Source organism: Physeter macrocephalus, chromosome 8 (genome assembly GCF_002837175.3).
Source record: "Physeter macrocephalus isolate SW-GA chromosome 8, ASM283717v5, whole genome shotgun sequence".
Taxonomy (NCBI): Eukaryota; Metazoa; Chordata; class Mammalia; order Artiodactyla; family Physeteridae; genus Physeter; species Physeter macrocephalus.
In genome coordinates this window covers 21,519,263-21,525,162 of record NC_041221.1, presented here as the reverse complement: position 1 = coordinate 21,525,162, position 5,900 = coordinate 21,519,263, and the positions used below count along the sequence as shown (strand labels likewise).

Below are 5,900 nucleotides of genomic sequence, written 5' to 3'. Positions count from 1 at the left end.
TTGTAGCTTACTTCTGTCTTTTCAGAGCCTGACATTTTACTCATGTCTGAGCGATCTTTAGGTTAGTATTACATGCAAACAATATGGAATACATTTTTTGCTGTTAATTTCAGAATCTTAAGACTGATTCTTACAATTTTCTCTCTTTGTTCCTCCCTTATAGCAGTTACTAATAGCCACCAGGAGAAACTCAGACAAACAAAAATAGATTACCAAATATCTTGCTTCTTGAGGGAGAAAACAACCTTCCTAGGAGAACATGCTTCCCCTTCATACGTAGATAGTGACAGCGACCAATTTTGCGGTGGCACATAATCACCCTGTATTCTGTTTTCTATTGATCCGACTCTCTGTATCCATGGGACAGAAGAAGGAAATAAAAGAAAACAATAGTCACTTCACTTCCCGTTTGCTTTACATCCACATAGTCATGCTGCAATAACAAGAAAATGGGCAACAAGATAAATATTTTTCATCTGCTAATAGGATAATATAATTAACTAAATTATATAATGCCATAAGAAAGATAAAAATTTAGACTGAATGTCAGGAAATGCTTCCTGATAATTAGAAATATTTGACTAATAGAAAGGCTCTCAGGAGAATGGATAGAAGTTCCACCACTTGGAATATTTCAAATTAGATAAAAGCCAGAAAAATGAAGCTGGGCTTTTGTTTATTATCTCTGTGTATCTCTAGGTTTTCCTTATCCAGACCACCCACTATATAAATTATAATATTCTTTTTTTTTATATCAGGGAATTAATTTATTGCTGCCAGAGAACAAAAGCACACGTTTCCACTTTAAACAAATTATAAACTCTATTAAAACTTTTTTTTTCCAAGAAAGTCGAACTGAATTCCAGGAAAGCTTTATATTATCCATAGTTGAGAGAGAAATATTCCTTTGTTATTTTGCACCTTTTCTACATGACATAAGATTTTGGCTTTAAATACAGACTGAGTTTTGATAAAGACATTGAACATTTTATTTCTTCATGTTGAGTAAATATATATTATTCATATATACAATAGTGTATTTATTTTTATTCTTTTTTTAAAAACATCTGTATTGGAGTATAATTGCTTACAATGGTGTGTTAGTTTCTGCTGTATAACAAAGTGAATCAGCTATACATATACATACATCCCCATATCCCCTCCCTCTTTCATCTCCCTCCCACCCTCCCTATCCCACCCCTCTAGGTGGTGACAAAGCACGGATCTGATCTCCCTGTACTATGCGGCTGCTTCCCACTAGCTATCTATTTTACATTTGGTAGTGTATATATGTCAATGCCACTCTCTTCCTTCATCCCAGCTTACCCTCCCCGCCCCCCGTGTCCTCAAGTCCATTCTCTACGTCTGAGCCACACACCTATGGTCAACTAATCTACAACAAAGGAGGCAAGAACGTACAATGGAGAAAAGACAGTCTCTGTAACAAGTGGTGCTGGGAAAGCTGGGCAGCTACATGTAAATCAATGAAATTAGAACATTCCTTCACACGATATAAAACAATAAACTCAAGTTGGTCTAAAGACCTAAATATGAGACATGACACCATAAAACTCCTAGAGGAGAACATAGACAAAACATTCTTGAACATAAATCATAGCAATATTTTCTTCAATCAGTCTCCCAATGCAAAAGAAATAAAAGCAAAAATAAACAAACAGGGCTTAATCAAACTTAAAAGCTTTTGTACAGCAAAGGAAATGACTGGCAAAACGAAAAGACAACTCAGGGAATGGAAGTGTCTGGAGAAAGACAAATACTATAAGATATTACTTATATGTGGAGTCTAATAAATAATACAGATGAATCTATATACAAAACAGAATTAGACTCACAGACACAGAAAACTAACTTATAGCTACCAAAGGTGGGGACGGACAAATTAGGAGTATGGGATTAACAGATACAAACTGCTATACATAAAATAGATAAGCAATAAGGATTTACTGTATGGCACAGGGTCTTATATTCAATATCTTGTAATAGTGTATAATCAAATATAATCTGAAAAAGAAAATGAATCACTATGCTGCATACCTGAAACGAACACAATGTTGTAAATCAACTATACTTCAATTAAAGAAGATTAAACTTCCTTAAGATATGACTGTCTGTATTTTGAAAACATTTTTCTTTACTTCTCATCGTCATTAAAATTTGCCATGATTATTATTTTACTATTTAACATAAATAAGAAAGAATGTAAAAAAAGTGAGGTGCTCTCACTGAAGTATGCGTGTATGTTAGTGATGGTGGTGGTTGAGAACAGAGGGGCAGTGACCCACCCACCTATTTTGAGCCATCTTCATAGATTTGGGGGCTGTTAAAAAAAAAATCTTAAAATTCATTTCCTGAGCAAATAGCCCAAGGAGGAACATACCGTCGGTGGGCATCTTAGAAGGAGATGGTGCATCTTAATACGACAGCTTGTCTTTAAGATGATCTAACCACTTATTTGCATCAATTACTGGGTCACCAAACATTGTCTGCTTGATTCTTTTATAGACATGGATGCTCGGGAGAAAACACACTGATTCCTTGAGGAGAATAATTTGGTCAATACTTCTTATGGTAGGTTAGCAGATAGGCATTTTATTTATCAGGTAGGCTCTTTGTACACTGAAATGCAGATGTTTTGTGCTTGAGTCAACCTCGTGTGAATTTGATTCAAGTTGTTGAATTTGTGGAGCTGAAGTCCAACCCTGACCCAAAGGGTCACAAACTTACATTCTTACAGGGCAGTTAAGTGAATGAACAAGGGGCAGGGTGGGACTCACAGCAAAAGCAAAAAAAAAATTGTTTGGCTTGAACCAGTGGTGACTATGTGGGAATGTGAGACCACCTGTGGTCAGATCCAGATTTTCAAGAGGAGATAAATATCCAGAGTTTTGTGGGAATACTACCGATATTTAAATATGCACAAATGTTCTAAAACAACAGCTGGAATAAACAAAACATGCTGGGAAGCAGGATCTGGCCTGTGTTGACTAGGAGATGACTTCTGCCCCAGGCCTTGTTCTAGAAAGAGGCAGTCCTGTTCAGCATTCTGGAAGTTTTCTTTGTTTACCACCAATGTGTGTCTAATCTGAGAATGAGCAATGAGTCTCATGATTGCAAGGGAAATTGTAGAGTTCAGTTAGTTTCACATCTTTTATCTTAGACGAGTTAACAGAAGGTATTGAAATAAATAATTATAGTAACAATGACAAATAATACTTTCTGTGTACACATACAGTGTACACAGAATTATATACTCACACACATATACCTGTACAGTCTTTTTAGCCCAAGGAATAAAAGTCATTCATCTTGCTTTGCCATTTCTAATTAGAAATCCTAATATAAAAAGATCTACGGGCTTCCCTGGTGGCACAGTGGTTAAGAACCTGCCTGCCAACGCAGGGGACACAGGTTTGAGCCCTGGTCCGGGAAGATCCCACATGCCGCGGAGCAGCTAAGCCCATGGGCCACAACTACTGAAGCCTGCACTCTTAGAGCCCATGCTCCGCAGCAAGAGAATCCACTGCAATGAGAAGCCCTCGCAAGGCAACCAAGAGTAACCCCCGCTCGCCGCAACTAGAGAGATCCCGCGCGCAGCAACGAAGACCCAATGCAGCCAAAAATAAATTAAAAAAAAAAAAAAAAAAAGATCTGCAGTGGACAGGGACAAAGACTCTCCCCAGTACATACCATTAGACCTAAGATTTCTTGACCTCCCTCAAGGTCATCTTTATCACAACACGTAGAAATGTAGTTGAATCAGTCCTTCAATAAATTGAATGGATGTTTTCAAAAGAAAAGTCTATGGCAATGCCTTTATTTGCCCTCCATAACTCATTGTTTCTTGTAACCTTCAGAGTTGTCCATTGATCTTATCGATTAACTTCTCTGTGGGTGTGTATTCTGGCTGATCTGTTTGATCTGGAAAAAGTTATGCCTTTATCCATTGCCTAGATCAATGATTGGTGCATCTGTGTTTTCTGCCTCATCTGATGTCCAAACGTTGTTTCTTTTTACTTTATATACAATGAAAAATATAAAGAAAAATCAGTAAAATTAGTATTTTACTTAGTAAAAATCAAAAAATGGAGCAGGTAGGGAGGATTCCACTTAACTCTTAATTCAATGATGAATCTTAAAGGTGTTGCCCCGTTGCATCTTGTCAATGATGAAAGTCAGTTCATTTGGTGGTGTTTATTAGGTTGTGCCCATAGCTGGGAAAAACAGGTCAAACTCAAGTGCTTTACCTTCACTCCTCTGGTCCTACAGTGTGGAGTGGAGGGGGGAGAGGATGCAAAGATGGGTTCATGACCTTGATTTCTTTCTCTGCTGCATCAAGATGCACATGAACCCTGACATTTTGCCTACATTTCTTTCTCTTCTTCCTCCCTCTCCATGTCTCTTTTTGTTCTTAAGCAGCTAATATGTTCAGGCTCTGCTGACACTTGCTGCCATAAATTGAATGATGTAGAACAGAACTCACACTGAAGTGTTGGTAATCTAGCAGGCTAATCAACCCAGAATTCATATTTTAAAAGCATGGAATGGAGAATGATATAATTTAGTGGAATTAGTGCCTGATGGTCATGTCTCTGATTCTTAGATGAGGAAATAAGAGAGACAGAGAGAGAGAAAAAAATGCATTTGGGAATAGCTTTTATTATCATGTGGAAATCACATGTTGTATAGATCTCCAGAAGTTACTTATACTACATAATTGAAACTCTATACTCTTTGACTATCTACTATATAGCGTAGTGCCTATAGATCTCAGTAGTGTATTGGATACTCAAAATTTGCTGAGAAGATAGATCTTATGTTTCTTACCACACATATACAAGATATTATAATAAAAGGGGTGGAAAGAAACTTTGGGACGTGATGGATGTCTTTTTGGCCTTCATAGCGGTGATGGTTTCATGGGTTTATATCTATCACCAAACTCATCGAGTTGTATACATTAAATATGTACAGCTTTTTACATGTCATTTATACCTCAACAAAGTGGTTTTAAAAAAATCACACCACTGCTTTCTGCATAATGCACTGCAAAAGCACAAACAATAAGAAAACTCTTGACCAAACTTAATCGAGCCAGTGGAGTAGCATCTTTCCAAAATGGAAATTGTTTGTGCCAGCAAACAAGCAGGAAGGCATTAAAGACCCCACGTTAACAATTGTTATTGAAGCAATCTTAGACCCTGTGGAAGCCTCCTGGGACCAGAACTTCTAAAACAACAAATATGTCTGGAAGGCTGTGGTCCAAGGGCATTTCTGCTGGCTATAAGCGGGGTATGGAACCAGAGGGAGCACACAGCTCTCCTGAAAATTGAAGGTGTGTATATTTGAGATGAAACTGAATTCTATCTAGGCAAGAGATGTCCTTATGTGTACAAAGCAAAGGACAACACAGTAACTCCCGGTGGAAAATCTAACAAAACCAGAGTAATTTGCGGAAAGAACTCACGCTCATGGAAACAGTGGCATGGTTCATGCCAAAGTCTGAAGCAACCTTCCTGCTAAGGCCACTGGACACAGAATCCATGTGATGCTGTACCCTTCAAGGATTTAAACTTATTGAAAAGTAAATAAAAAAGAGTGTGGATTTGTTCAAAAAAAAAAAAAAGCAATAGTTATCCAGGATTGACATCAATCTGAGGTTGCTCATCCCAAGGAGACCTTGGACTTGAGTTGGGTTGTTCACTGCTGCACTGCAAGACCCAGCACAGTGCCCTCAAGATATATTCACCGAATGAATGCATTCAAGAGTGACTATAGCCCATGGAAGGTGAGAATTTCAACAGGGTCCCACAGAAAGCCACGATACCAACCATTCAGATGAGGAGTGAAAATGCAGGGGAACATCTGGCTCAGTCACACAG

At 37.9% G+C, this 5,900-nt stretch overlaps 1 pseudogene; it reads left to right on the top strand.

The window, feature by feature from the left end:
- The first annotated feature begins 5,261 nt into the window (after window positions 1–5,261).
- On the top strand, window positions 5,262–5,590 carry LOC102992917 (60S ribosomal protein L35a-like; annotated as a pseudogene).
- Window positions 5,591–5,900: the final 310 nt, after the last annotated feature.